Source organism: Lutra lutra, chromosome 9 (assembly GCF_902655055.1).
Source record: "Lutra lutra chromosome 9, mLutLut1.2, whole genome shotgun sequence".
Classification (NCBI taxonomy): Eukaryota; Metazoa; Chordata; class Mammalia; order Carnivora; family Mustelidae; genus Lutra; species Lutra lutra.
The window spans coordinates 11,578,205-11,585,072 of record NC_062286.1 but is presented as its reverse complement, the minus strand read 5'-3'; positions in this window follow the sequence as shown (position 1 = coordinate 11,585,072).

Sequence of the window (6,868 nt, the reverse complement as noted above, 5' to 3'; positions counted from 1 at the left end):
CACTCTACCCCGTGTCCCTGACAGTGTGCGAGCACGGACTCCTAAAGGGACCCCGATCCGAAGCTCGACCTCAGAAAAGGCCCAGACTGGGGGCTGAAGCCTGCGAGGGCTCGGTGTCTGGGTTCCCAGGGTGTGCGAGGGGCACGGCTCACCCCCGAGGGGCAGCAGGGAGGACGGGATGGCGGTGTTGGGTGTCTGTGGGAATTGTCGAGTCCACCGGTCATTTGGAACTGGGTCTCTTTGAGGGCTGATTTACGGGAGCTCTGTCTGGAGGCTGGCCTGTTTGATCTCCAGCCTGAGGCCTGAGTGCATTGGTGCGGCCATCCGCGCCCCGACCCCAAGTGACTCCCGTTACCAACCTGGGCCTACCTTGGCCTCTCAGGGCTAGACAAAGGGATGGGGCTGGGCTTACAGGCCTGGTGGGCCAGCAGCCAGGGCAGGGCTGGGAGGGGGAAGGATGTTCTTCGGGATTATTTCCAGGGACGCAGAGCAGGGTAGCTGAAGGGACAGGAGCTCCAAGACAGAGATAAGAAAGTTCCAACCCCAGGCTCAGACTCACCAGGTGACACTTTGGGAACATTTCTCAGAACTTCCTTAAGCCTCCCATTCCTCATCTGTAAAGTGAAGGCACAGTATGGCCTCCTCTGAAGAAATCTGGGGTCAGTAAAAAGAGATAATGAGCCCAGAGCCCCTGCTTTAGGGAAAGCACTCGATAAAACGTACCTGTCATTGTTCTCATTGAATCGGGAAACTGGCCCTGGGACAACAGCCCGATTTCTGATCGTGGGCCCCGAGTTCGAGTTTGCACTGGTTAAATGAAGGGGAGATTCATGAGCACCCCGGCAGCCCAAGGTGGGACTGGAGAGCTAGCTTGTGATTCCACCTCTGCCTTGGCTCTACCCGGGGTGCCCCTGGGCCCTCTGAGCCTAGCCACGGGGCAGGCAGGGGCCCGGACTTAGATGACGCTTCTCCGACTTCAGACTGACGGAAGGCCCACCTTGTTGGCAGCATTGGTCTTGCCCCATGAGAGTTCTCAACTGTCTCATGGCTTGCTTATCACCTAAGTGATGTGCAGGGCAGCTTGAAGAGGCTGGAGAGCTGGAAGAGATAGTCTTTCTTAAAAGGGAGGGGAAAAAAAAAGGCTTACCAGCAGCAGCAAAGCAGGTGCTATGAAGCCACCGCAACTAGTCAGATCAGGGCCACCATACTGGGTGAGGGACACGTGGGGCACTTGCAGGCCACAGAGTGAAAAAGGCCCCCCTCAGTGCTGGAGGAACTTGCCCCTCATCACTGCCACCTCCAGGGCTAGGCACACCTGCACGGGTCCCAACACATGAGTGCACATGGGTCCTCAATACAGAGTCCCTGTGGGGTCACGAGTAGCCCAGCTTTGTGTAAGACCCAACTCCCTGCTGACCAGAGATGGTAAGACCAGACGATCCCCCCTGGCCCTTCCAGGTTGACTATCTCAGGTTCCTGTGCTCTCCCCTGTCGCTAATGTCTCTATGTCCCCTCCATGTGGTAAGTCCTTAGAAGTGATAAAGGAAGAGAAAGGCCCAACCCTGCCTTTGAGCCCTGGCGGGGTGCTGTGCCCAGAGATGGTGCTTGATGAGTGAAATGGGGCACAGGATAAATGTGGGACTGAGTTAGGAGAGACAGTGCTAACATGTGATAAGAGAGAGAGAATATTAGAGAACCCTATTCACATCCTGTAAAGCAACAAGACGGTATCATTGGGTGCTGGAGAACAGGAAGGAAAGAAGGAGGCTGGGGGCCCCCAGTGCCTCAGGCAGCCCTGGTCTCCCCTCTCCCTGCTGGGGGCTGCCAGAGACAGCCCTGCACCAAAGTTGGCCCACTGCTCAGTCTGTCAGCTGCTGCATGGAAAGATGAATCCAAGATTAAATGAGACCAAAGACTCCGTGGTCAGAAACCGGGAAGAGGAACATTTTCCTGTATGAGGTAAAAAGCGAAACACCTTGGGGGGCAAGGACAGACTCAAAGCTGTGGAACCCTGATGTGCTGGGACCAGCAAGGTAATCTCTGCCAGGACCAGGACAAGCCACAGATTTGGGCCCAAGACGCAATTTGAAGAGGACGGTCTACTGGCTGGGAGGGGTAGGGAGTGCGGTGGCAAGACAGCTGAGCTGCTCCAAAGACCTGACAGCTGCCAACACTTAAGGCCACCCTAGGCCACATGAACAGAGGTCTAATGTCCAGTTCCGAGGAGGTGAGGAGCCGGCTGCTTTCCACACCAGCCAGACCCTACTTATAGCATTGTGTCAGCGCTGGGGTCCATCCCTTGTCATTTTAAAATTCAGAGCAAAGTGACCGGGACAAAGAGGACCTTGAAGTCATATTAAAGAGACACAATTGAACAGTGCTGGCTCTTTGGTCTGAAAAGAAGCAGCCCAGAGGCAGGTATTTCTGAAGGACCTCCAGGGGTAGAGAGTTATCTGGCTTGGGGGTGGAAGAGTGAAGAGCAACGGAGGGAATTATGGGAATCCGTATGTCAACACAGAGCTATAATTTGTCCAGCAGTAAACTCATGGCCTCGCACTGAGTGAGCTCCCCATCTCTGGGAGCATGCAACTGGGATGTGCAAATACCACATGCATGGTTGGAGGGGTGAATCCCTGTATCTTTCCCTGCATCTTTGAGGTAAGATTCTGCGGTTAAATACAAATTCTTCCCCAGGTTGCAATGCAAAATGTGCCTGTCCAGATGCAGAAACACCAGCTCCCCTCTCCTTTCCAACAATGTGGGCTGTACATGCTCGTGAGGTCCAAGGTGCCAAGCCTCAGGTCCACAGCAGAGGTGATGTCACTGTGGAAACACGAACATTCCGGCCCACACCTTTCCAGGTCACGGAGCTGTCCCTACAGCAGGAAGAAGCACTTCCTGGCTCTGGTCCCTCTCAGGGCTCCCCGGCCTGGTATCCTGTTTCTCATCTGGCAGGGCATCCTGTGATGGTCACTGGGGCCGCTGGAGCCTCTCAGGGGTGCAGGCCTGGCAGAGCCCTCAGTGCCGACCAGAGACATCCCAGTGCTTGGAGCGGCTGGAGACTGGGCAGGAGCTGGCCCCCGAGGACAAGCTGGGGAGCGGCCGCCCCACAGCGGGAGGAAGTGCCGCCCCAGAGAAGACCCTTCTGCCTTCGTGGCACTGCCCTCGGTCTCCCTGAGCTAACTCTCTAGCAAAACCCCTTTCCCAGTGTGTTGGATGCTGCCCCTGAACACAGCCCGGCTCCCGCCACGTGCCAGGCCACGTGGCCAGCGGGAAGGTCACCACAGAGCAGGCAAGGACAGAGGTGGTCTCAGAAACTCAGAGGCCTGGGGGTCTGTCCCTGAGGAGGGTTTTGTGTGGAGGCAGCTCCACATCCAGTGCAGAAAGGGGTGTCTGTCCTCCAGGAGGAACAGGCAGGGGCCTGAGCATAGCCTCAAGGAGCCTGTCCACCTTGGAGCCCCTTCCTAAGGGAGGACTCAGAGGTCTCTCAGCTCCAAGTTTAGGGAATTTAGAGCCTGAATATATGGGGTGTGGCTTCACCGGCCACAGGTCATGAAGTGATCAAGATCATAAAAGACAAAAAGTGCCCTAAGGAAGTGGGACAGACCATTCAAAGGACTGTGTCCAATGTGCCGATGGGGAAACTGAGGCACTGGTCAGGCTAGCTGCTTCTTCCTCTCAGTTCTTTTTTTTTTTTTTTAGATTTTATTTATTTATTTGACAGAGAGAAATCACAAGTAGGCAGAGAGGCAAGCAGAGAGAGAGGAAGAAGCAGGCCAAGCAGAGAGCCCGATACGGGGCTCGATCCCAGGACCCTGGGATCATGACCTGAGCCGAAGGCAGAGGCTTTAACCCACTGAGCCACCCAGGCGCCCCCTTCCTCTCAGTTCTAAGGCCCATCTCAGTAGCGTCCCAGAGCAAAGCCACCAGGCTATAGGTCTCTGCGGTCTCAGCCATTCCCGTCCCGCCAGGACAAGCAGTCACCCTTCCGTGAGGTGCCATCCAGCTCCTGAGGGCAGCGGGGCTGTCCTTCCTGACTGCCCACCAGCGCTAGCGCCCGGGACTGGCCCCCAAGCTGGGGTGTGATTGCCTCTGGGTCCTGCATTTGCCACGTAGTGTTTTCAGGGTAGAAGGACTGCCTTCGCCTATTCCTAACCGACGTGCTAATCCCCCAAGAATCCGGTGTCCTGGCCAACCACCCCCTCCCTGAGGCTGACTCTGCGCCTCAGGTCCCGCGGGCGGCCACACTCGACCAAGGGCAGCGGGGCACTGCTTTCCTCAGCAGCGGCTGAGGGAGATGCCTCTTCACCTCAAAGGTTCAGACAGAGACGGACATGCCCGGATGGACATCTCCCCGCCATGTTGTGTGGAAGGAAAATGGACCAACAGCTACAGGTGCCTCAGGACACAAACCCCATTTCAGCTTCTGATGTCTTCCCTGATTTCCAGGGCTCAAATCCCAACTTGCTACTCACCAGCCATGGACCGTGGATACGTTATCTAACCTCTGTGAACCTAATCATTTTCATCAGTGAGTGTCCACACCCCCAGGGCCCATCCGGAGTAGGTCTGGGTCTATGTCACCCAGGCCCCAGGCTCCTCCTTCCAGCTCTAGCAACTTCTCTTGGGGGACCTTCTTCTTTCCTCATCTCATTCATTTATAGGGGGGTTCTGACCCCAATATGCCCAGATATTAAGAAAGGAAGAAAGGGAAGGTGGGAGGAAAGAAAAGAAGTGGAAAATGGAGAAAAGTTACATATTCTAGCCTCCCTTGCAGAGGTGTGGCCTCAAGTTCTGGCTGACGAGATGTGAACAGAAGTTGTCGGGTCAGACTTGGAGAAGACTCTTCAAAAGGATGACAGGCAGGGAGTTCCCTTTTGCTCCCCCCTCCATTATTTTCCCCCTTCCTGATGTTTTTAGTGCACATACGATGGCTGGAGCCCCAGCAGCAAGCTTAGACCATGAGGCATCTTTGAGGATGAAAGCTGTGAGCTCAGTATGGCAGAGCAGAAGGAAGCTGCGTCCCTTGAAGATAAAGGACCAACTACGTCAGCTTCAGGCTGCCTGCCTCCAAAACAAACAGCGACGCCTCCTCTGTGGTTAAGCCACCATTGTGAGCATACTGCTGTATGTAAAGGAACCTAATCCGGATGTCTCATCAAATTTTTACATTACTATTCGTTGATCATAGGGATTTATTTTATTCTAGTTATAAAATAAAATTTTAAATCTTTGTCCAGCATTCTGGATAGTGCGTGTGTGCCGAATATTCTGGTGGCAAAACAGTGAGAGACACGGACATAGAATGAGGAGAGGGAGACATTTTACAATTATATCACTTTTTCTAAAAGAGAAAAGAAGGGGGAGAGGGAGGGTATTATTTTACTGATTTTATGGTATGGAAATGAGAGGTTGTTAATTTTCAAGTTAGAATTAAGGCTTATATTTCCTTATGCTTAATTCTGGCCCCTTCCACCCCATCAACAGCAGGTGGGAGGGCTCTAGGCGATCAGAGTAATTCCTCCACGTCTTCCTGCCACGGAGCCTGAGTGGATCAAAAGGCCAAGAGAATGAGGAGACTTTTCTCCTTGAGAATAGCTCCTCGGCCCCCTGAAATGAATGAGCAGCTTCTTTATCACACTATCCCTCCAGCTCACATTCCCCACGGTTGGTGAGGCAGAAAATTCACAAGAACAAAGCTCTGGCCCTAAAAAGATCTTCTTTTCAATTTAGGGTCAATTCCACATTTGGGGCTTCCAGGAGAGTCACCTTTAAATTAAGAAAAGAAAAAAGGGGGCTGTTGCACGTAAGCCGGGGAAATCACACACATGAATGTGCACAGCACCCGCCCTCCCGCCCCGCACCACACACACGCCCTTCATGGGAAACTCACAAATGGCGCTCCTCGAGCGGGCTTCCAGGAGGCAGGGGTGTGCCAGGAATCAAAGGACCCGGGAGTCCCCAGGATGGATTCATTGCCCTCCCCGATGCGAGTCCTTGGGCGACTTCTAGGGGACTCGTCTAGTCCTTGAAAATGGGCCAACTGTCTGCCTCCTGCCTTCATCATGTTCTCCAGCCAAGAAGATGTGCCGTTAGTGAAGGCATCCCACCTTGTCCCCTGCCCCCAGGACAGGTGGCCCTGTCACTCCAGCCTGAACATGTGGTAGCATTCTGCCATATAATCTACCTGGGATCACAGTCCCCCCTCCGCCATTCAGGACGTATCAACATGCACTTGGGTTAATTAAAGTCAACATTCTTTACATTTCACCCCTTGTAAAATGTCAGAAAGCTAGACTCCACGTGGAGGCTGGTCTGGCTCAGCAGGGGTATGACTGCTGAACCCTTGTTCCTAACCTATCAGCACGGGGCGGGATTCAGCTCCCGGTGCTGTGGGACCGGCTGCCCGCTCTGAGCCAGCCAGCCATCAGCAGGGCTGGTAACCGGGGCGGAGAAGAGGGCGGCCAGGCAGCCAGTCCACACCCAGGGGCCAGGTCAAGGTGATCGAGTTTCTCACTCCAGTCAGAAGCCCCATCACCCCTGGCTCCAGGGTCATACACTCAATCTTGGGGCTTGAGCTGTAACACGGTTCATTTCTGGGCCAAATCCCTGAAGCTGAAGGTTTATTTTTAAGGACAAGCAGTTTGCTGTTTTCAGCGTTTCTCATCAGAAATAGTGCAATTCAGCCCGATCTGCATGGGAAGCATAATTTATCATCTCACACAGATGGTTGACTAAGGGTGGGGAGGAGGTTTACTTTCCATTTTAGTTCAGCAAACATTTCCTGAGCCCCTGAGTGTGCCAGGCACAGGCCACGGCAGTGGGTCTCATAGACCAGGCAAGCTCCTGATCCTTGAGACACAGTCTA